At 43.1% G+C, this 25,479-nt stretch overlaps 1 protein-coding gene across 6 annotated transcripts in view; it reads right to left on the bottom strand.

Annotated features, from left to right (window-relative positions):
- PDZD2 (PDZ domain containing 2) overlaps positions 1-25,479 on the bottom strand; it is a 355,674-nt gene that overhangs the window by 182,597 nt on the left and 147,598 nt on the right. Inside the window, exon 1 of one of the 6 annotated variants that reach the window (XM_059173724.1) lies at positions 297-1,228. The exons of the other annotated variants lie outside the window; for them this stretch is intronic. The gene's annotated coding sequence lies outside the window, so the exon portion shown is untranslated. Of the gene's footprint in view, positions 1-296; positions 1,229-25,479 lie in introns of those variants that run through there. 6 annotated transcript variants of the gene reach the window in all.

Genomic DNA, 25,479 nt, shown 5'->3' with positions numbered 1-25,479 from the left:
GTCCCTTCGCACCCCCCCCCCCCCATCATACACGCCAGGCGCCTCCTTCCGTCAGTAATTGACAAGCCAGTTCCAAGTCGCTTACTCCTCCTAAGGAGCACAGTCCGTCTCTAAACACGCCAGTCCCCCAAGTCGAAAACAAGACACCCAGGTGATCTGCGAGATGAGTCAGGTGGCGGCGGCGTTTTTCCGAGGCTGTGGCTCAATTTCCACATCTGTGGATTCAGCCTCGACCTGCACCCCAGCCCGAGAGGAAGGGGAAGCCTGAGGTTTCCGTTTGCCAGGCGGCTTCCTACCTCCAGTTCTGAAGTCACCTCGAGGGGGTCTCCAGTCCGACGCCTCCGACGGCCGGCGTGCGGGTCGTGAGCAGCTGGCGGCGCTAACCCTGCGCGCCGGGGCCCCGCTTGGCCGCGCGCGCGAGCCGCTGCCTAATCACCTGCCGCGGCGGGCCGGGCGCGGGAGGGGGCGCTCAGCTCGGGCTCGCCGCCCGGGACGCCGCCCCCCTGCGCGCCTCCGCGCCGTCCTTCTGGAGACCGGTCCGCGCCGTGCGCTCCATGGCCGTGGGAGGACCCCTCCGCCCGCGCGCAGCCCGGGCTGGGAGGTTATGAAAAGGCTGTCATGGGATCCCGGCTCGGCCCGTCACTCCCCTGCTCACTTGTCAGAACTCCACGGCATTCCAGAACCCCTTCCCCGGTCACTCCCTTGCGGGGAGAGGGAAGCCGCCCGCGGGTGGGTTTCAGGGACTCCACGGTTGCTGGTGCGCGCACCTTCGTGGACATCAAGCGATCGGGGGGTTGGGGAGGAGCGTGGCTTCCCGCCCTGACCCGGAGCAGGTCCGGAGCCGAAAACGCCCTTCCCCGAGACCCGCGCCCGGTCAAAAGTTCTCCCTCCAGCCGCCGCGAGAAGCTCCACCTCCCCGACACCAGCGCATTTCATAACCGCTCCGTTTCATAACCAGCAGCAGCGTGGGTTCCTACAGGGGGTGGGTGGGGGAGCCCCAAACCAGAATCACAACCATCACACCGGGCAGGATGTCAAGAAACTTTTCAGAAACCTCCAGTCAGAGTCTTTCTGCTGCAGGCACCAAATTTACCACCGCTGAATTACAATCGCCGGTGACGGCACAACTTAAGCATTTCCTTTATACCTTCTCCCGCGCCCGCGCCCCTCTCGTCATCTGCGGGGTTCAGTCAACAAGTCATCCCCCCGGAGAGGCAGGACCGGGCTTGGGCCGCGCAGCCATCGCTCCAGCTGCAAACTGATGAGGAAGCCCGACCCACGAGGCTGAATTGTTTACATCACACCCACCGAGGGCTTCCTGGCTTAAATTAATGGGAATACAAATAAGGCAGGAAAAGAGTGTTTGCTTTTCTAAGAGCGGAGGGAGGGCGCTCGGAGACAGGGGGAGTCACCCCACATTTCACTGCACGAAGAGATTATTTTCTTAAACCTCCAATTGTATTTTATTCCACTTTTCCACTTTTAACACTTGCTGAAAAGTGAAAGCATCGCTGTGCCAAACCTCAAACCATTAAGGAACTTCTGCTCACATTTTCACCTGGCTTGGAAAGGGATTCAGGGCAGAGCTCCCAGAGGGAGCTGGAGGTACCGACACCACCTGTGGTTGGATGGCACAAATCTAGGCACAAAATGAAGCCCTGTGCCTCCTGAGACTTCAGATGGACACACATGCATCCTACTCCTTGGGGTTCATCCCAGAATCTTGCCCCAAACCTATGTCTCTGAGCTAGGGTTCTCTTCTTGGGAGCCCAACAACCCCTTAAAGTAAACTAGCTTTGCAAAGGATAGATCTGGTGGAATTTGAAGGATTTTATTAGAAAGGAAGAGGCAAAAGAAGGCTTCAGTTCTCAGTACCATTATTGTTACCGGAAAGGGTAACTGGAGCCTGGGAGGGGGCAACCTGTGTCAAGGTCAGGCTGGAAATCTGTCTTCTTTCAGAAGCAGCCCACAGAGTGCCCTGCTAACTAATCATCGCAATCACTAGTCCTGGAATTACCCTCAGTTGCTTCATCCAGGTTGCACAACAGCAAAGCCAGAGACAGGCAGGAATGCCAGGCGGTGGTGGTCCTCCTTTGGAAGTACTAGAAGGAAACAAAACCCCAGGATAAAGTGTATCTCCAGGAGGTGTGGGTACTGCAACCAGCAATGATACGTGGAGGTTAGGAGAATGCTACAGGTGTCTGGTGAAACGGAGCTTTGCAAGCCACACCTCAAATATGGCAATTCCTGGGTCAAAGCCAGTTAGCTTATGATTTCAGGAAAAGCCAAATTTATCAGAACTCTTAGAGGGTCCGGCTTACAAATATTATAAGGCTTCCATGAATGTTGATCTTTACCCCCCTCCCTATTCTTTCTCTTCTGCTTTGGGGTGGCAGACTTGGTAGATTGATTAGCATACCTTTATGTGGCATCTCAGTATCTGATACGTTTTATGGGAATTAGGTTCAAATGGAATGATTTTTCAAATAATTTCAGAAGTCATCTCTTCTTCCCTTCTGATTGCTTTTCCCACTGACAGTTTCTTAATGCTTTACTTCTAACGCTCTCTACTTCTTCAATCTGGTGTGTAATTTATGATGTGCAAACCAATGCTGTTGAAGGTAAATCCAGGATTTTACGTTTGATACAAATAACTATTCCCCTTCCCCCACCGACTTTGTTGTCTAAGCTCAGTTTAGGGTGTGTATATGCCAGGAATTAAAATTTGAGCACATCTGTATAATGACTTAATTTCAGGAAAGCTTTGGAATGCATATGACATTCTCATCAGCAGGCCAGAAAGATATGATGTTCTTGGTCTTTTCCCTCCCCAGGTTCACTGCTGACTGGAAAACAGATCAGTGGTTCAGTAAACAAAGGGGTGCTTAAAAAGTGTGTCTCTAATTTTACCCTAGGTCTGGTTTAAATACTTAAAATTGCTTTGTGTACACCCAGAGTCTATAAGTAATACTAATTTGAGCAGAAACTGCTGGTATGTTAGGAGAATCCAAAGTGGCTTCAAGACATGAAGGAAATGGTTCATTAAAAACAGTTTAGATTTCAGCACGAAGGCTGATTATGAAATAGTGTCCTGAGGGGTGATGATCAAAATGACAGGCACAAATGGGGCTTAATATCTAGATTCGAGAAAAACAAAGACGTGAGGATCACAGCAGACCACGTATCCAATATGAGTCTGCGTATTGTACAGATAAGAAATGGGCAACACAACACTGCGGTGAGTTCACACTGGCGGGAGGTTGACATGAAAGGGAAGTGCCTCTCCCCACTTCCTCCCCCATAATAAAGAATTTGGCAGCAGAAAGACTCTTATTAGGGTGGCATGTCCAGTGTGAGGCCCCTTATTTTAAGGGAGATGGGGAGACACTGGAAAGGTTCCAAAGGAGAACCAAAATGATTAAAGAGACAGAAAATAGAACCTTTGAGGGAAGGTTAAAGGATTTGCAGTTGTTTAGTCTAGAGTAAAAACTGCCTCAAGGCAAACTTAACAGTCGTCTCCCATCTGAAGGGTTATTATACAGAGGATACCGACCAGCTGTTCTTCATCTCCACGGGAGACAAAAGAGGTAAGAGACACAAATGCAACATTAAAATTTGGGTCAGACATGAAGCCTTGTTTTACGCTAATGGTAATTGACGGGACACTGACATCACTGGACAATCTTCATCCATCAGACTCCCTCATAAGTGATAGTCTCGTGTGTCTAGGCACGAGCCAGGCTAGAGAATGCCTTCCATTCCCTTCTAGGGCTCAAGTGGTGGTCTTTACAGCATTGAATGTGGGAGCAAAGACCCTGAGTGTCCAGGCTCTCTGCCTACAAACAAGGCACCCCAAGAATGTCATCCTCCCCACAAACATAGGCCCACATCCCATTGGACCTTTGTTTACTGGAGTGGGTATCTCTAGGAATACGTCCAACTCTTAGATATAGAATAAGTGACACGTGTATTTAAGAGATTTGCTCCTCTCTCTCGTTTCTCCATACAAGCAATGTTACTTTTTGTTTAGTGAGCACACAAATATTAGTTGATGATGATGTTAATGATAATAGCTATAAGTTATTAAGCTCTTACTATAATTAGGTTGGGCACTATGTTAACAACTTTATGTAGATTATCTATCTCTTTTGTTTTTTTTCAAGAGCCCTGTGAAGTGGGAATAATTATTAGCCTTATTCTAATGCAAGGAAACTGAGTCACAACAGGGTTAAGTAATGAAGCTAGTAAATACTGGAGCTCCCAATTCAAACCCATCTAGTTTGACTCAAAAGGGTGTGCTTACCAATTACACTTCTGCATCTCACCAAGTATTTTTACCTCTTGGGAGAAAGGAAACATAGCAAAAAGAAGCATTTATGCTTGTTGGCCCAAACTGAGTAAAAATCAAGACTTCTGGAGGTTTATTTACATCACTGGGGGAGTGCAATCATTTTTCCCCAGCATAGCAGAGGAAAGGACTGACTTTTGCCTTCGATTGGAAGCATACATTGCTGTTTCTCACCAAGCTGAAGAATCCAAGCAAGGTTTATCTCTATTTTGTTATTTAGAGACACTTCACTATTCATCTATAATCTAATCTTGCATATATTAGGTCTTCTGTGACTGTTGAAAGAATGAATACAAATGCATTATGACAGTGATGCTTTGAGGCAAACTGAGCTGAATTGAGCCTTTCCAGCATGCTGGTGGGCTGACTCCAGTGGATCATTTCTATGGGCCTCTTATCAGAGGTCCCTTGAGTCTTAAAATCCAACTGCTTCCTTTAATTCAACATCTATGAGAAAACATATGGATGGGTCACATATTTTTCCAATGTCAACTACTTTTAGATTGAGAAAAGATTTTTTAATGGGGTTTATTGAGTGCTGTTGTTTATCAACAATAGATGATTCATGAGTGAAACAAACATCAAAATGATTTTTAGAAAGGCAAATGAACCACACACAAAATTAAATGCCTTGATCCAAACTGCTACAAAGGACAGATATTTTCCCATTAGGACAATTTATCCTGAGTCTATAAACAGAGAGGGGCATAATTATCCATGTGTTTGCTAACAGATCTAAACCTTATGTAGCTATAAAAAGCTGGAGAGAGGAAGAAAGAGGAAATTCCCAGGAGAAGATCCCCAACCACATCCAGGGCCATCAGATCTCCATAAATACAAAGCCCAGCAGTGGCACCAAGTGAAGCATGAGAAGAAACCTCAAGATTTTAACACAAGCCACGGCAATAACTTTGAATTGTCTTAAAACTAAACAATGACAATTCTAGCCAATAAACTTGCAGCTGACATATGGGTAGAGTGGTGCCTTACTGGTGTTCCAGATGTAGTTAATAGAAACATGACGCCCCGAATAAAAAAAGTATTCAGTAAATGTTGATTGAATGTACAGAAGAGTGAATGAATGTCTGAACAGATGCCCAGGCTGCCTCTTTCCCCCTTTAAATGTCTGTTGGAAAGAGGTCTCTGAGGTTTCAAGCCCAAAACCCCTACAGAGGGGTTGAACAATTTAACACTGGTACTCTGGGAACAGTTGATGAAACCAGAGATGGTTTCCAACCCAAAGACGCCAATCTGTGACCCTGTAATAAATACAGAAAGGGGCACTGCAGTACCTGTGAACCTTGATTCAAAAGCTCCCATTATTCTAGAGATTCTAAACTAGTTGAAGTCCAACAGAATCAAGCACAAGTGACCAGCAGCTATTGAGCACTTACTGGATGCTGGGTTTTGTTCTGAGCCCCTTGTATATTAACTCATTAAATCCTATCCCAATCTTAAGAATATGTATTGTCGGAGGAGGAGTCAAGATGGCGGAGAAGTAGCAAGCTGAGACTGCTTGAGCTAGCCGGAGATCAGCTAGATAGCTTATCTAAAGATTGCAAACACCTGAAAATCCATCGGCAGATCGAAGAGAAGAAGAACAGCAATTCTGGAAACAGAAAAACAACCACTTTCTGAAAGGTAGGACCGGCGGAGAAGTGAATCCAAAGCGACGGGAAAATAGACCCCGGGGGGAGGGGCTGGCTCCCGGCAAGCAGCGGAGCAACCGTGCACAAAATCAGGACTTTTAAAAGTCTGTTCCGCTGAGGGACATCGCTCCAGAGGCTAAACCGGGGCCAAGCCCACGCGGGGTCAGCGTGGCCTCAGGTCCCGCAGGGTCACAGAAGGATCGGGGGTGTCTGAGTGTCGCAGAGCTTGCGGGTATTGGAACGGGAAAGCCGGCTACAGAGACAGAGCCGACAGTAAGCTCGCAGCTCCGTGTTACCTTGAACCGGTCGCAGGCTCGGTGAGCTCGGAGCGCGGCCGGAGGTCAGGCAGACGGGAGTAACTGGGCGCTGTTCTCTGAGGGCGCACTGAGGAGTGGGGCCCTGGGCTCTCGGCTCCTCCGGGCCGGAGACCAGGAGGCCGCCATTTGTATTCCCGTCCTCCGGAACTCTACGGAAAGCGCTCAGGTAACAAAAGCTCCTGAAAGCAAACCCGAGCGGATTACTCACCCCGGCCCCGGGTAAGGGCGGTGTAATTCCGCCTGGGGCAAAGACACTTGAGAATCACTACACCAGGCCCCTCCCCCAGAAGATCAACAAGAAATCCAGCCGAGACCAAGTTCACCTACCAAGGAGTGCGGTCTCAATACCAAGGAGAGCAGCAGAATTCCAGAGGAGGAGAAAGCCAAACACGGAACTCATGGCTTTTTTCCTGTGATTTTTTTTAGTCTTGCAGTTAATTTAATTTTTTCTTTTTCATTTTTTTTTTTTTCTCGTCTTCGGGTAAAAATTTTTTTTTAACTGTTACCTTTTTCTTTTTTAACGATTTTTTACTAGTTTATCTAATATATATATATTTTCTTTTTTACATTTTTTTTAGGTGTTTTCTTTTTTTAAAAATTCTTTTCTTTTCTTTTTTTTTCTTTTCTTTTTGTTTTTTTTTTTTTCTTTCTTCCTTTTTGAACCTCTTTTTATCCCCTTTCTCCCCACTCACGATTTTGGATCTCTTCTAATTTGGTTAAAGCATATTTTCCTGGGGTTGTTGCCACCCTTTTAGTATTTTACTTGCCCCTTCATTTACACTTATCTGGACAAAATGACAAGACATAAAAATTCAACACAAAAAAAAGAACAAGAGGCAGTACCGAAGGCTAGGGACCTAATCAATACAGACATCGGTAATATGTCAGATCTAGAGTTCAGAATGACAATTCTCAAGGTTCTAGCTGGGCTCGAAAAAGGCATGGAAGATATTAGAGAAACCCTCTCGAGAGATATAAAAGCCCTTTCTGGAGAAATAAAAGAACTAAAATCTAACCAAGGTGAAATCAAAAAAGCTATTAATGAGGTGCAATCAAAAATGGAGGCTCTCACTGCTAGGATAAATGAGGCAGAAGAAAGAATTAGTGATATAGAAGACCAAATGACAGAGAATAAAGAAGCTGAGCAAAAGAGGGACAAACAGCTACTGGACCACGAGGGGAGAATTCGAGAGATAAATGACACCATAAGACGAAACAACATTAGAATAATTGGGATTCCAGAAGAAGAAGAAAATGAGAGGGGAGCAGAAGGTATACTGGAGAGAATTATTGGGGAGAATTTCCCCAATATGGCAAAGGGAACGAGCATCAAAATTCAGGAGGTTCAGAGAACGCCCCTCAAAATCAATAAGAATAGGTCCACACCCCGTCACCTAATAGTAAAATTTACAAGTCTCAATGACAAAGAGAAAATCCTGAAAGCAGCCCGGGAAAAGAAGTCTGTAACATACAATGGTAAAAATATTAGATTGGCAGCTGACTTATCCACAGAGACCTGGCAGGCCAGAAACAGCTGGCATGATATTTTCAGAGCACTAAACGAGAAAAACATGCAGCCAAGAATACTATATCCAGCTAGGCTATCATTGAAAATAGAAGGAGAGATTAAAAGATTCCAGGACAAACAACAACTGAAAGAATTTGCAAATACCAAACCAGCTCTACAAGAAATATTGAAAGGGGTCCTCTAAGCAAAGAGAGAGCCTACAAGTGGTAGATCAGAAAGGAACAGAGACCATATACAGTAACAGTCACCTTACAGGCAATACAATGGCACTAAATTCATATCTCTCAATAGTTACCCTGAATGTGAATGGGCTAAATGCCCCTGTCAAAAGACCCAGGGTATCAGAATGGATAAAAAAACAAAACCCATCTATATGTTGCCTCCAAGAAACACATTTTAAGCCCGAAGACACCTCCAGATTTAAAGTGAGGGGGTGGAAAAGAATTTACCATGCTAATGGACATCAGAAGAAAGCAGGAGTGGCAATCCTTATATCAGATCAATTAGATTTTAAGCCAAAGACTATAATAAGAGATGAGGAAGGACACTATATCATAATCAAAGGGTCTGTCCAACAAGAAGATTTAACAATTTTAAATATCTACGCCCCCAATGTGGGAGCAGCCAACTATATAAACCAATTAATAACAAAATCAAAGAAACACATCAACAATAATACAATAATAGTAGGGGACTTTAACACTCCCCTCACTGAAATAGACAGGTCATCCAAGCAAAAGATCAGCAAGGAAATAAAGGCCTTAAACGACACACTGGACCAGATGGACATCACAGATATATTCAGAGCATTTCATCCCAAAGCAACAGAATACACATTCTTCTCTAGTGCACATGGAACATTCTCCAGAATAGATCACATCCTCGGTCCTAAATCAGGACTCAACCGGTATCAAAAGATTGGGATCATTCCCTGCATATTTTCAGACCACAATGCTCTAAAGCTAGAACTCAACCACAAAAAGAAGTTTGGAAAGAACCCAAATACATGGAGACTAAACAGTATCCTTCTAAAGAATGAATGGGTCAACCGGGAAATTAAAGAAGAATTGAAAAAAATCATGGAAACAAATGATAATGAAAATACAACGGTTCAAAATCTGTGGGACACAACAAAGGCAGTCCTGAGAGGAAAATATATAGCGGTACAAGCCTTTCTCCAGAAACAAGAAAGGTCTCAGGTACACAACCTAACCCTACACCTAAAGGAGCTGGAGAAAGAACAAGAAAGAAACCCTAAGCCCAGCAGGAGAAGAGAAATCATAAAGATCAGAGCAGAAATCAATGAAATAGAAACCAAAAAAACAATAGAACAAATCAACGAAACTAGGAGCTGGTTCTTTGAAAGAATTAATAAAATTGATAAACCCCTGGCCCGACTTATCAAAAAGAAAAGAGAAAGGACCCAAATAAATAAAATCATGAATGAAAGAGGAGAGATCACAACTAACACCAAAGAAATACAAACTATTATAAGAACATACTATGAGCAACTCTATGGCAATAAATTTGACAATCTGGAAGAAATGGATGCATTCCTAGAAACATATAAACTACCACAACTGAACCAGGAAGAAATAGAAAGCCTGAACAGACCCATAACCAGTAAGGAGATTGAAACAGTCATTAAAAATCTCCAAACAAACAAAAGCCCAGGGCCAGACGGCTTCCCGGGGGAATTCTACCAAACATTTAAAGAAGAACTAATTCCTATTCTCCTGAAACTGTTCCAAAAAATAGAAATGGAAGGAAAACTTCCAAACTCATTTTATGAAGCCAGCATCATCTTGATCCCAAAACCAGACAAGGATCCCACCAAAAAAGAGAGCTATAGACCGATATCCTTGATGAACACAGATGCGAAAATACTCAACAAAATACTAGCCAATAGGATTCAACAGTACATTAAAAAGATTATTCACCACGACCAAGTGGGATTTATTCCAGGGCTGCAAGGTTGGTTCAACATCCGCAAATCAGTCAATGTGATACAACACATCAATAAAAGAAAGAACAAGAACCATATGATACTCTCAATAGATGCTGAAAAAGCATTTGACAAAGTACAACATCCCTTCCTGATCAAAACTCTTCAAAGTGTAGGGATAGAGGGCACATACCTCAATATCATCAAAGCCATCTATGAAAAACCCACCGCAAATATCATTCTCAATGGAGAAAAACTGAAAGCTTTTCCGCTAAGGTCAGGAACACGGCAGGGATGTCCATTATCACCACTGCTATTCAACATCGTACTAGAGGTCCTAGCCTCAGCAATCAGACAACAAAAGGAAATTAAAGGCATCCAAATCGGCAAAGAAGAAGTCAAATTATCACTCTTCGCAGATGATATGATACTATATGTGGAAAACCCAAAAGACTCCACTCCAAAACTGCTAGAACTTATACAGGAATTCAGTAAAGTGTCAGGATATAAAATCAATGCACAGAAATCAGTTGCATTTCTCTACACCAACAGCAAGACAGAAGAAAGAGATATTAAGGAGTCAATCCCATTTACAATTGCATCCAAAACCATAAGATACCTAGGAATAAACCTAACCAAAGAGACACAGAATCTATACTCAGAAAACTATAAAGTACTCATGAAAGAAATTGAGGAAGACACAAAGAAATGGAAAAATGTTCCATGCTCCTGGATTGGAAGAATAAATATTGTGAAAATGTCTATGCTACCTAAAGCAATCTACACATTTAATGCAATTCCTATCAAAGTACCATCCATCTTTTTCAAAGAAATGGAACAAATAATGCTAAAATTTATATGGAACCAGAAAAGACCTCGAATAGCCAAAGGGATATTGAAAAAGAAAGCCAACGTTGGTGGCATCACAATTCCGGACTTCAAGCTCTATTACAAAGCTGTCATCATCAAGACAGCATGGTACTGGCACAAAAACAGACACATAGATCAATGGAACAGAATAGAGAGCCCAGAAATAGACCCTCAAATCTATGGTCAACTAATCTTCGACAAAGCAGGAAAGAATGTCCAATGGAAAAAAGACAGCCTTTTCAATAAATGGTGCTGGGAAAATTGGACAGCCACATGCAGAAAAATGAAATTGGACCATTTCCTTACACCACACACAAAAATAGACTCAAAATGGATGAAGGACCTCAATGTACGAAAGGAATCCATCAAAATCCTTGAGGAGAACACGGGCAGCAACCTCTTCGACCTCTGCCGCAGCAACATCTTCCTAGGAACAACGCAAAAGGCAAGGGAAGCAAGGGCAAAAATAAACTATTGGGATTTCATCAAGATCAAAAGCTTTTGCACAGCAAAGGAAACAGTTAACAAAATCAAAAGACAACTGACAGAATGGGAGAAGATATTTGCAAACGACATATCAGATAAAGGACTAGTGTCCAGAATCTATAAAGAACTTAGCAAACTCAACACCCAAAGAACAAATAATCCAATCAAGAAATGGGCAGAGGACATGAACAGACATTTCTGCAAAGAAGACATCCAGATGGCGAACAGACACATGAAAAAGTGCTCCATATCACTCGGCATCAGGGAAATACAAATCAAAACCACAATGAGATATCACCTCACACCAGTCAGAATGGCTAAAATCAACAAGTCAGGAAATGACAGATGCTGGCGAGGATGCGGAGAAAGGGGAACCCTCCTACACTGTTGGTGGGAATGCAAGCTGGTGCAGCCACTCTGGAAAACAGCATGGAGGTTCCTCAAAATGTTGAAAATAGAACTGCCCTATGACCCAGCAATTGCACTATTGGGTATTTACCCTAAAGATACAAATGTAGTGATCCAAAGGGGCACATGCACCCGAATGTTTATAGCAGCAATGTCCACAATAGCCAAACTATGGAAAGAACCTAGATGTCCATCAACAGATGAATGGATCAAGAAGATGTGGTATATATACACAATGGAATACTATGCAGCCATCAAAAGAAATGAAATCTTGCCATTTGCAACAACATGGATGGAACTAGAGCGTATCATGCTTAGCGAAATAAGTCAAGCAGAGAAAGACAACTATCATATGATCTCCCTTATATGAGGAAGTGGTGATGCAACATGGAGGCTTAATGGGTAGAAGAAGAATAAATGAAACAAGATGGGATTGGGAGGGAGACAAACCATAAGTGACTCTTAATCTCACAAAACAAACGGAGGGTTGCCGGGGGGAGGGGGTTTGGGAGAAGGGGGTGGGATTATGGACATTGGGGAGGGCATGTGATTTGGTGAGTGCTGTGAAGTGTGTAAACCTGGTGATTCACAGACCTGTACCCCTGGGGATAAAAATATATGTTTATAAAAAATAAAAAAATTAAAAAAAAAAAAAAAAAAAAGAATATGTATTGTCCTCATCAACCCATCTTATAGGCAATGGAACTGGGCTAAAAGACTCCTTCATTAGCTCATGATCACATGACTAGTATGTGGAGGAGCCAGAATTCAAACAAATTCCACCTGGAACGAACATGGGTCTTAACCGCTTCCCAGTGCTACCTGTCTAAGTCTTACCACCCACCACTCCTCAGCACAAAATCGCTATTCGAATCAAACTCTTTATCCACAAATACTCAAAGAGCATTCTCATCTCTGCAGGACGTGTTCCCTAACCTCCCTAGCCCACTGTTACCTCTCTCTTCTGAGTGTTCACGTCACTTATTCTCCAGTGAATGCAGCTGGAACTTACCTAGCTCCTATCACATCTCTCCAACTAGATGTTAAGTCCCTTCCGGGGTAGGACAGTGTGTTGTATGGAGGTCTGGAGATATATAGTCTGTAGAAAGACCTAGATTTAAAGTCCAAATGCCATAATTATTACCCATGCGACTCTGAGGAAATCATTTAATGTTTCTTACACTCCTTTTGGAACCATATTCCTTAAGGGCTTATTGGGGAGGAGAACTTAAATGAAAAAATGTGTATGAAGTGTTGAGGATGATGCCTAATATTATAAGTCAGTGATTCTCAATCACCAGCTACTTTGGCCCCCAAGGGACATTTGGCAATGTCTGGAAATATTTCTGATAGTCATAACTTGGGAGGGGGGGTGCATCTGGCATCTGGTGGGTAGAAGCCAGTGATGCTGCTAAACATTCCACAAAGTATAGGACAGGCCATTGCAAGGAAGGATTATCTAGTCCAAAATGTCAATAGCAATAGTGCTGACATTGAGAACCCCACTATACACTATCAAAAATGTATTAAAAATGTTTCCATTCCCTTCCCTTTCCTTATTTTTGACAGAGCTGTGCTTATGGTCGGTATTCAGTAAATCTTTGTTGAGTAAACCTATTCATAAACGGGTAAGTGAATGTATGAATCCCAAGACATTTTACTAGTAAACATCTGACTTCAGGGTGTGGTCCAGCCACGGCAGGGGTTGGGTGGGAGTTAATTAACTTAGAACCAGAAATTTCCCATATCCATGCTCAGTGAAAGGAATTCTGAAATAAATCCAAACTAATACCAGGAGCCTGTGGCCAATGAAAGTGAAGCCAAAGTCAGTCCTAGAAGAGCTGAAGAACTTAGACAAAGGCCAGCTCCTTCTTATTGGTGGCTTCCCAAATGACTTGCTATTACCCTGAAAATGTCCCCTCATATGTTTCTAATCCCTACTCCAAAGAATAGTACAGCAAGAGAGCCAGAAGACCGTGAAAGAATTTGTTCAATCTCTCATCCCTTGTCCACCACCCATCCCTGCAACAATCACACACAATTTGGAGTCCGACCAAATGAACATCAAGACCATGGACTGTGAAACATGGTAGAAGGAAAAAGGGACACGCAACCATTACTTGAAGCCTTCATTCAACAGGTTCAGTAGTATCGGTTGCAAGAACTAGAAATCAAAGAGTAAAAAGCTTACATTCCTGGATAGAGCATAAATCACATTAACAGAAACCAGAAGCGAGAGAGAGGGTGAGGGAGAAGGAGAGACAGGAAGGGAAGGGCAGGGAAAGGAAGGGAAGCAAGAGGAAACCATTCCTTTCATCTCCCATTCTCCAGACTTGGTGGCAACATTTGCTGGCATTCCATCTTCTGCAGCCAGAAAATATAAAGATTTTTGTGTCGTTGTAGATGAGAAAGTTTAAAACTTTAGTCTCCAGTCATCTTTAAGCATCTCTGGGATATTTAATTACCTGAACTAAATTATCTGCCCAGAACTGTGGGAACAAGATAGGTTCTTTTTTTTTTTTTTTTACCTCAGGCCCCTGAACACATCTAAACTGGGATTGTCCTCCTTCCTCTAATCACCGTCACCTGGCTAATTCCTACTCCCCTCTCTCGACTCAGCTCCAACATCACCTTCTTTAGGGATTCCCCTGCCCCTCTCCTAAACCCCTGAAGCTTTGGTAGCATTCCCACTGCCCATTCACTTGACTGCTTACCCTTCTAGGCTATAAACTCTTTTAGGATAAGGTTGTATGGCCTTGTTTAATATTTTATTTCCAGGGCCTAGCACTGAGCCTGGCACACATGGGTGCACAACGGATATTTGCTGAATGAATGACTATAAATCAGAAACTTCCAAATACATTCATCCCTGCAATTACTTACTGAGGGCCTTCTGTGAACCAGAAATAGGGCTATACAACGGGAAAACAATAATTGTTACCTTAATATTAATCACAATAACAGTAAAAACAATCACAGCTACAGTTTATTGGACATTTACCATGCACAAGGCATCATGCCAAGCTCTTCTAATATATTTTTTAAATTATCCACCCAAACCCCAGGTGGCAGATACAAGCATCATTCCCATTGAACAGATGAAGAAAGATGTTGAGCCACTGCTATGGACCTTGACCCTTGACCACGCAGATTCTATGTGAAAGAATCTCTGACATTTATGTTCCTCAATGTCTATTTACATGGGCCTAACCCACATCGACTAAGAAAAGGTTGCTGTACATTCACCCATGACCTCTGTTGATGTCTTGTCCCCTTGCCTACAAAGCCCCCATCCACTCTTCATACTGTCTGAAATTTATTTTAAAATATTTTGGTACCTCAAGTGATGACAATCCTAGTCTACATTTTAGAGGCCGTGAGCTAATGTTTGAAGGACACTTACTAGAGTCCAAGTTTGAAATATCACCATCTAACTCTGTAGCAGAAAGTTCTGTTGTTATCAAAATGGGGGCTAGAAATATATATTTTTTTCCTCTGTGGAATGAGAGATTTTTAGGATAAGTTGGTTAGAAAGATTTGTGTAGCCCCTTCTGCCTTCCCCTGCTGAGTGACAGGAATCCAGGGACAACCAGCTCTCTGACACCTCTGACTGGTGCTTCAGCTGTGGAACTCCATTGGTCTGGGGATCCCCAGTGAATGGCGGATTTTGTGACGGCCTGACATTGAAGTCAGGTGATTCTTCTCAGAGAGGTAATCTGCTGGGAAGGGGCTCACTGGAGCACCCACCTGAACAAGCTGTGGAGAGGTCACCAAACATAAAAGAAGGTTGTGGGAGCATTTCTGTGTGGGCTTGCTAATGCCTACTCTACATATGGCAGGAGTCAAAGGCTCGCTTTCATGGTAACCAACCACTTAGCAGTGAGGTTATCAGACCGGAAGTATAGAGCGCTCAACCTTTCCTGATCGCTATTGATATGCGACAAAAGAGCCTGATGGTCAGCTCAGGTCAAGCTACAACACCCTTTTTCCTACCTGGGTCCCTAGGCAAATACCCATTCATCTTTCAGCACTAAGTTAAAAAATCCTCTCTACTGTGAAGGCTGTCTTGATCAGTCATCTCCCCTCACGAGTTCCGAGGAATCATCTAGTTGAAATGGCTGCCTGCATGAGGCTGAGATCCTTCTGATAAACCCCAGTGGCTTTAGATAACCTGGACAGTCAGTTGGTCTTCTCTATCACTAATTCTCTTTTCTGCCTCATTTATCCTAGCTGTAAGAGCTTCCATTTTTTTATTGTACCTCATTCATAGCTTTTTTGATTTCAACTTGGTTAGATTTTAGTTCTTTTATTTCTCCAGAAAGAGATTTTATTTCTCCAGAAATTAAATTCTCTACTATCTTCTATCTTTTTTTGAGCCCAGCTAGCACCTTGAGAGTTGTCACTCTGAACTCTTGATCTGACGTATTACCAATGTCCATATTGGTTAGGTCCCTAGCTGTCGGTCGGTACTGCCTCTTGTTCTTTATTTCTTTATTTATTTTTGTAGTGAGTTTTTCCGCCTTATCATTTTATCCAGATAAGAATAGATGAATGAGAGAACAAAGGCAAAGACCCCAGAAAAATAGACACTAACCAAATCAGAAGAGACCTGATGTGGTACACACACACACACACACACACACACACACACACACAGGCATTCTATGCAGCCATCAAAAGAAATGAAATCTTGCCATGGAACTAGAGGGTTTTATGCTGAGTGAAAGAAGTCAATCAGAGAAAGACAATTATCATATGATCTCTCTGATATGAGGAACTGGAGAGGCAGGGCAGGGGTTGTGGGGGCTAGGGAAGGAAAAAAATGAAACAAGATGGGATCAGGAGGGAGACAAACCCTAAGAGACTCTTAATCTCATGAAACAAACTGCTGGGGGTTCGGGTGGTAGGGATAGAGTGGCAGGGTTATGGACACTGGGCAGGGTATGTGCTATGGTGAGTGCTGTGAAGTGTGTAAGCCTGATGACTCACAGACCTGTACCCCTGGGGCAAATAATACATTATATGTTAATAATAATAATAAAAAAGAAAACCTGGGCAGGTCTCTTTCTACATCCTGAAAAAGCCCAAATTTAGCAAGTGGATTTATTTTAGAGTGTGATTTATTAAGCCCAGGGACACACTAGGTACTGAGGAAACACTGATTAGCAGCACTGACCATGGGCCCAGTGAGCTCAGAGACCACAGTGGGACAAGGAAGAGGCACCAAGCCGTTAGTTACAATGCAGTATGGGGTAACTGCTAGGTCCAGAGAATTGTGACAAGTCCACCAGAGGACCTAATTAGTCCTAGAAGGCCAATGGAAGGCTTCTAGAGTGACTATAAGCTGAGCCCTGAGGATAAGCAGACATTAGCAAGGTGAAGAATAGATTCCAGAAATTGAAAATGGCAAGAACAGAGGACCAGAGGCTGAGACAGAAATGCCATGTTCTGAGGTCTACAGAGTTTCAGCCTGGTGCCAAGTTTGGTCAGCCTAGGGCCACTATAAGGAGAGCAGCAAACTGGGCAGTGACTAGAGAAGTATGGCTTTGTGGGGCAGAGGTTTGGGCTTCATTCTTGAAGGGATTTTTAGCAGGAGTGCCCTGAACAGATTTCCATGTTAGAATGATCATGCTGGCTCCAGGGAGGAGAATATCCTAGAAGACCAGCTGGGCAGGGGCAGAGAGAGAGGTGAAGAAGCTGTCCCATGAATCCAGCCAAGAAAAGATGGTGCCTATCCTGAGGGCATCTTTGGGATAAAACTCAGGCATTGCTCAATTTACAGGCTCTCACCCACCCCCATCCCTTCCACATCTACCACTCCTTTCACATTTGGTTGGTCCAAAGGATAAGTAGAGTCTGTTTCTCTTCATCAAAACCAAATTTTGGTTCTAGTCTTCATAGCCTCCTAAATATCTCACACTGCCCTTTCCTCCCACAGCGGTCCAACTCATCCCACCACGCTTTGCAGGCAAGAATTTACACAGGTCCCTCTCCAACAATCTTGAAAGTTTCCCAGGGCTGACCTCCCCTATGTGGAGCACCTGCTCCCTCCCATCTGATATCCTAAGTCCATTTCATTATTTAAGTGAAACAATAAAGGTCTCCCCATCTGCAAGAAGCATGCATGAACTCCAGCTAACCTGGTACAGAACCCTACTCAAACTTAGTCACATTAATATGTATTCCTGTCAACTGGATATGATGGGATGGTTCTCTAGGTTTTCTCTTCAAGGACATAATACCAGAGCACTGCAGATTCACTTCCTTGTCTCTAACTCCCTTTCCTGTACTTGTACTCAGCATCCTTCTCTGACCTCCCCTTGCCCTGTTCCTCGGACCAAAGAAATTTCTTTCAGCCCACAGAGGTCTTCACTTTGACCTACTCCTGAGAACTGGGACTTGTCAAGGATGGATCTACCTCTAGGCCTAGTCCACATGTCAGCCCTGTCATCTGGCTTCCTAAGAGTGAGCATTATGTTACCCAGAAGGGCCAACATAGACTCTTAAATGGAATTAAAACTGGATAGTATCCCAGGGACTTTTCCTCTCCCCAGAGGTCTTCAACTACCAGGTTCTGGTGCCTTTCTTTCCAAACATGTTTGTATCAATATTGCCAAATAAAACATAAAGACCCAGCTAAATTAGAATTTTAGGTGAAAATGAATACTTTTTGAGTATAAATATGTCTCAAATATTGCATAGGATTTTTTATTTGCTAAATCTGACCACCCTAGTTTGTACTTGTTACTCAGGGTTGGTTTTTTTTCTTTAAAGGTTTTATTTATTTATTTGAGAGAAAGAGAGAGAAAGACCATAAGCAAGGGGAGAAGCAGAGAGAGAGGGAGAATCAGACTCCTCCCTGAACAGGGAGCCCAATGCAGGGCTCGATCGCAAGACCCCGAGATCATGACCTGAGCTGAATCAGGCAGACGCTTAACTAACTGAGCCACCCAGATGTCCCATGTTACCTAGTTTTTATAAAAACCACATCTACACTCATCAATAGATAAATAATTATCCAGAAAACAAAGCATATATACATTATTAGAACTTGGGACCCTTGAGAAATATTCTTTGTGCTCTGTTTCTCACTCTGATGGAGGTCTTCTTATAAGGGTAGGTTTTTAAATCATCTTTATAGCTCACTGGGAGTCCCTCACCTCTTAGCCCTACCTTTCTCACTTGGTTTATAATTCTCTTCCCATGATTACTCTTTGCATCATTAAGTTCAACCACTTTGACCCTTCTTTCTTTCCCAAGCAATTACCATTCAATTGAGTACTTCACCTTGACTTGCTCGGTCTTACGATGATGTATCAAAACATCTCCTCTTTACAAGCCAGTGAACCACATTAAGGAAACATGGAAGGTCTAGTAATTGGAAGTAATTGGAAGGCCAATCAATTCTTCCAAATTGACCTCAGGGATCAGATTCCTTTTCCCAATTGCCTCATGCTCTCCGACTCTGGGAAATCCTTCCAGAAAAGCACCACCAGGAACCGAATCCTGGCTCTGATCTGGTTTATCATTGCTTCCCATTAGCTGGAGAAAGTTGGGAAAAACAAAGGACCAGATAAAGCTCCAAACAATATTCTCACAAAGGAAAGACTGGATTCTTCTCCAGGTGCCAGAGGCCTCCTCAACCATGTTGTTTACAAAAGCCATGCTATTTACAAATAGTGCCACACAAAGCATATGCCTAACTTCAACCCAAGAAATGGAGAGTTTAACCCATTTATAAATGCATGTTTAGGGGGAAAAGGGCATGAAGGGGAACTATGACTTTCCAGTTGTCACAGAGAGTAACTGAGATTCCAAGTAAGAGACTGTAGGTGAGACTCCAAGGGATCCAGTGCAGCTGGCAAGATCTGATAAGTCATGTGTGCTCCTTGGGTGGGCTGGTTAGGAAGGAAGGACATTAGTGAGATCCAGAAGGAGTTGTTAATACATCGAGAGGGAAACCCACTTTGAATGACCAGGGCCACAAATGAAAAATAGCCACAGTGGTTGAGAGCCATGTCATTGCTTTTCAAGCTATTTAAAACTTCCATTAAATTATTATTATTATCATCACTTTTATCTGACTATCACTTTATTCCCCATGAGGAAGATAAGACAGATCATTGTCACACACACACACTACAGGGAAAGAAAACACCCTGAGAAGGATGACACTTCCAGAGATGAGGTTTCCTGACCTCTGGTCCAGGATGCCTCCCTTGCCTAGCAGGTATTGCTCTGTTCTATTAGGTTCCAGCTAGACACTGGCCAAAAAGCCACTTTCAGACTCATCCCAGTACCTCTGGAAGAATGTGCTGGGATTTGGGACTGGGCTGTGTTGGAGTGAGCACCCCAGTGGGAAGAGGAAGGCCTGGGTTTGGATCTTGGCTCTTCCTTGCCAGCATGGGCTCTCTCATCTATAGATGGGGATCGTGACAATTACCTCGCAGAGGTGCTGTGAGCTATGAAATGAGCTGATGTGTGTGGAATCCTGGCACGGAACTACAATATGCACAAACATCATTATTAACAATGGCTCTAATTGTAGGTTCAGGAATCTTACTTGCATAGGGGAGTTCAAATATGTGCAAATCCCCACTAAGATAGGGAGGAAAGGGATGGAAACTGGTAGTTTTCTTTCTTCTTTAAAGGCTTTATTTGAGAGAGAGAACACAAGCAGGTGGAGTGGAAGAGGGAGAGGGAGAGGCAGGCTCCCTGCTGAGCAGGGAACCTGATGCGGGATTTGGACCTCGAGATCATGACCTGAGTCAAAGGCAGACGCCTAACCAACTGAGCCACCCAGGCGCCCGAAACTGGTAGTTTTTCAAAGCTACCAAAAGACTTGTTGAGTTATATGTTCTTCTGAAGTGACAAGAGAAAGCTGCAAATTAATAGTGGCTCACATTTGTCAAGCACTTGCTGTGTGTCAGACCGTGATAGACCTCCACATGGATATCCTCATCTTACCTCCCATCACCTTACGACTTCAGTATTATTCTTCTTTACTCCAATTTACGGGCAGGGAAACCTTGGTTTAGTGGGGTTAAGAAATTGCCTGATGTTCCATATTTTATAAGTGGTAGGATCAGGACTCATTAAACATGCTCTTAAACACACATGTGTAGTCCAACCAAACCATTCGTGAACGCATGCTTGCATGCAAGTTCATAAGGAAATACACCAAATATTAGCAGTGGTTACCTCTAGGTGGTAGGATTACGGGCAATGTTCATTTTCTTCTTTATGCCTTATTGAATTGAATATGTACTGCTTTTACTATTTAAGGTGTTTTCATTTTGATAACAAATACAAACTTTAAAAAAATAAACCAGACTGAGGACACATGTGGGGAGAGGAGATATATAAATAGGCATGACATTTACCAGGACCCACTGTATTCAACTTTGAATTTTTTCTTTCAATCCAAAAAACCTTCACAGAAAAAAAATGAACTTCATTAAAATAAAAATTATATTCCTCTCCTGTCACCAGAAAGCTTAGGTTCCATCAGTCTTTTCAAGCAGATTGAGTTCTAAATCTTAATTCTGCTCATGGTTTGAGCATCAATATTAAACCAAAGCTTTTACAATTACTTATAACATCACCGACAAGCTCTTAGAGTATTTTTTTTTTTAACTACATTTTCCCTTTGCATTCCTACTTGTAACTTATGAGCAAACCCCTTTCTCTTCTCTGGTCATTATCAAGGGATACAATCCTGATAGATCAGCAAAGCAAACATTCCTCTTACTATTTGCTTTGAACTTCAAAGTCTTCTTCAAGGAGAACTGTGAATGTAAATAAGATTCAGTACCCCCAGTAAACAGAGCTAGCCTTTAACGATGACCTCCGTGGGAGAGTAAGGAATTGAAAGCAAATCAAAGGAACTAAAAAAATGATGACTTTTTCCTCTTTTTCTTCTTTTGGCCATAGTGCATGAGAAGCATGAGAGAGTCACCTATTCTCCAGAGCTGGGGCCCCAGTTTCTTCTTGGAGAGCACTGCTGGGTCCCCTAGGCCATATGATCTAGGAGGATGAGAAGGAAGTGTGCTGAGAAGCCAAGAGGAAGGCTGAGGGAGATGGAGACTGTGTCCTCCCTTCTGTCCCACGGGAGCTTGCTTATAAAATGAGGCCTAGAGGCTCTCACAGGAGCAAAGAGTTTGGAGTTCAACTAAGCAAGATGTCCAGATTGTGTTCACAGACCTGACTTCCTGGGAATGCGCAGACTTGGAACTATCTAGAAGTATAGTGGCTGGGCTAGATACATGAAGGTGGCAGGGAGGTAGGAGAGCCAAATTTGTATCAAGACCAGACTACTACGTCAGTGAAAAACCACCACTAAAGACCACGGACATATGAAGAAAATAGAGACAACTTGTCTGCCTAGCCTTTGTTCTCTTTAATTTCACAGAGCAACGCCTCCACATAAGTTTTCGAGAACTTACCTGTGCATTTGCATGACTGTTTACCTCTTTGAATTTTGGTGATTTTCAAAGTGGAAAAGTGAGATTACTGATCAAAGTCTTCTAGACTCTGATTCCAGACACCTGAGACCCTCTGTGTTGACAGGGCCACATGCTCATGTAAATCGCTCTGGTTAGCATTTCCAGCTCCACAGGTTTCCAGAGTCTAAAATATACCCACAGTCCATAAAGTCTGGAAATACAAAATATTATTTTTAGTATTTTCTTTTTTATAGATTGAAGATGCCCTTGACAGAATTTTGTACATTTTATCCATGTTTCCAGAATTCACAGACACCATATGTATATATATTTTTTCCCTCACCCTCTCTTTTTTTAAGCCTTTCTTCCTCTCTTCTTTAGTTTTGACTCATGACTCACTTTATTTTGAGCTACTGTATCAGTCAGGGTTCGATCAGAGAAGCAGAACCATCAGGACCCATACATAACACAGGATTTGTGATAGGGATTTGACAACACAACTGTGGGAGCCGGTTCGGCAGTTTATGTACTCAGAAGGCTGTTGCTTCTCTGAGACTCGGCGTGAAACCAGCAGGGCAGGTGACCCAGAAGGAAATACTCAAGTAACATGGGGGGAGCCAGGGCCCACAGAAACACGTAAGGAAGAACTGGAACCCAAGAGAAGGGTCAGGAGCCTGCCTCCCTGCCTTACCCTCCAACTCAGATGGATCTCACTGACCTGCTTTAGAGCTGAACATGCTTCGGGACCAGGCACTAGGGGAGCTGGAGGAGGAGACCAGGGGCGGGAGGAACCACATTCCCTGCCCTGGCCTGGGGGTTAGGGAGCTGAGGGAGGAAGCCCGGAGGAGTGGGGACGCTGTACCATTCCAAAGGCAAATTACCAGCATGGTGCCCAGCGCTCTATACGTCTTCTGAGTGCGCACAGCACGATACATCCCAAATCCCATGCCAAGGCCTCTCACAGCCCACACTAATGCAGAAATCTGCAAGGAAGACTTTTGTTGACTTAGTTAAGTCAACCCAAAACAAATTCACGATCACCTCCACTTCGAACTCAGATTCTCTGGGCATCAGCCCCGCAGTGAAGCTGTGAACGTTTTATCTCCAAATTGGTATAGAGTAGGAATTGGCAAACCTCTTCTGTAAAGGGCCAGAGAGTAAGTATTTTAGGCTTTGTGGGCCACATATGGTATCTGTCTCATTCTCTTCACGACCTTTTAAAAATGTAAAATTCATCCTCAGCTGACAGGCAAGAGTTTGCTGTTCCCTGGGAAGAGAGCCACAGCCTGAGAGTCTGGAGGCCAGGCTGCTTCTCTTGACTCCACCAAGAATTCCCTGGGACCTAGAGGGAGCCACTTCATCTAGTGGGGTTGGACGTTCCTCTGCAAAATGAGTGTTTTGGGCTAGGTCACCGTCAAGAATGCGCAATAAAGACACAACAGTCTGAATTTTGAGGGGAGTAAATTCTGTTTGAAAATTCAGTATAGATTCTTATAATATCGATTATTATTATTGTTAAATATAGATTCTTACTGGGAATTAATTCAAGTATGCATTTCTTCTTCTTTCAAAACTGAATATATATGATATTAATAATCCTGGAGAGACTAGATAGCTTTTTCTAAATGGAATTTCTAGAAGTGATCATAAAAGCCTTTGCCTACCCCTCCATTTTTTTGTCATTAGAGCACCATTTTAGTAGAAGAAGTTTTAAGAGAAAGCAGAGTTTAGACTGACTTGTGGAAATGTGCAGAAATCATGCTCGTTTGTTTTTGCAAAAACAATAAAATTGCTACTTGTTTATGGAGAAAAGACTGAAACAAGCTTACACAAATGCCACCAGCATACTATTAAAAAAAAAAAAGACTTTATGTATTTATTTGACAGAGATCACAAGTAGGCAGAGCAGCAGGCAGAGAGAGAGAGAGAGGGGGAAGCAGGCTCCCTGCTGAGCAGAGAGCCCAATGCGGGGCTGGATCCCAGGACCCTGGGATCATGACCTGAGCCGAAGGCAGAGACCCAACCCACTGAGCCACCCAGGCACCCCCAGCATACTATTTTTTGTAAGAATACATTTCAATCTATTTCAAAACATGTAAGTCAGACTGGTAAATTGGGAACACTACCAGAGAACACCTTTTGCCAACACAGCAAATTAAAAAGCACACAACATATAATACTTCTATTTATTTTTAGGGGGACAATTATGGAAATTGCAAATCTGGATCCCCTGGGGTTTAACACCACATTCTCAGTGACTGACACTTCTGCCAGAAATAATGGGGCTGACTCAGGACCAGCGACAGAAGATGCACAAACCTAAGGCTTCCATTTTAAGAAGGATTAATTTATATTATTCAACAATTACTGAGCCTTCATGATGTGTTAGATGCTGTGCTGGTGAGAGACGCACACCCACTCCACCCAAGACCTTGAAGCTCTGGTTTTTGCCATTGATGGAACGTTAAATATCAGCTTTAGAAATCAGTGAAGGAGAAGATGAGCTTGTTTCTGAAACTGTCCCTAGATGAACTCTTACCACTTGGTCAGTGAGGCAGGGTCCTGGGGCTAAAAGATAAACTTTAAAAAAGATTAAATAGAGTAGTCCAAGAAGAAAGGTATAGAAGATATTTGAGGGATAATAACTTGTAATGGTCTCTTGTGGTAATGACTGGCTCAATGACACACACCAGTGGTCACCATTCTGTTGTATTATCTTTGGATTGTGTGTTCGCTGGAAGGAGGCAAGCATAAAAATGATATGAATTGTCTTGCTCTAAATCAAACACACAGAGTTGTCTTTGTCTCAAAAGCAAGTGAGCGTTGAGTCCATCTGCCTGGGCTATCAAAGGTATGAAATACCAGCAGACATTTCTGAAAAGCAAATATTCCTGAAGACTTCAAGGTTTTGGTTTTTCTTTTTGATCACGTCTTACTTAGGACAACTAATAGCAGAATGAAATAAATGTCTCAAAATTATATTTTCAAGTCATGGAACTTTTTCTATTCTCCACAAGCTGAGGCCACCCACCACCTTCTAGGCTTGAAATACCAAAATGAAAAAAATCACCAGGAATGAGTACTGTAAATTGCAGGGAGCAGAGAGATGTGTTTGAAGATGTCACTATTAAGTCATAGCTTAGAGCCATGTTTCTACCTTCTAATTCTGTTGCATAGTCCAAAAGCATTTTTGGAGGGTGTCCACAAATTCAAGAAACTTTGTCACTTCATCTTTAAGCTGATGTCTTGTCATGAAAGCAGCTGTGTTAAATTCCAGGAACCCTTTTTAAGTAGAAGCTCTCCATTATTTTCTTTGACTGAAAAGGCATATTAGTTAAAAATGGTAGGTATTAGTATATCCTATTCCATATCTTCAAACCTGGCAGTAAGTGGGTAGCTAGCAATTGGTGGGGGGGGGGCAGTTACTTCAACTGGGCACATTCATCTCCAGACCTAGGGATCACTAGAGAAATAGGCAAGGGG

This window comes from Mustela lutreola, chromosome 5 (assembly GCF_030435805.1).
Source record: "Mustela lutreola isolate mMusLut2 chromosome 5, mMusLut2.pri, whole genome shotgun sequence".
Taxonomy (NCBI): domain Eukaryota; kingdom Metazoa; phylum Chordata; class Mammalia; order Carnivora; family Mustelidae; genus Mustela; species Mustela lutreola.
The sequence above is the reverse complement of the archived record's forward strand: the minus strand, read 5'-3'. Positions and strand labels throughout refer to the sequence as shown.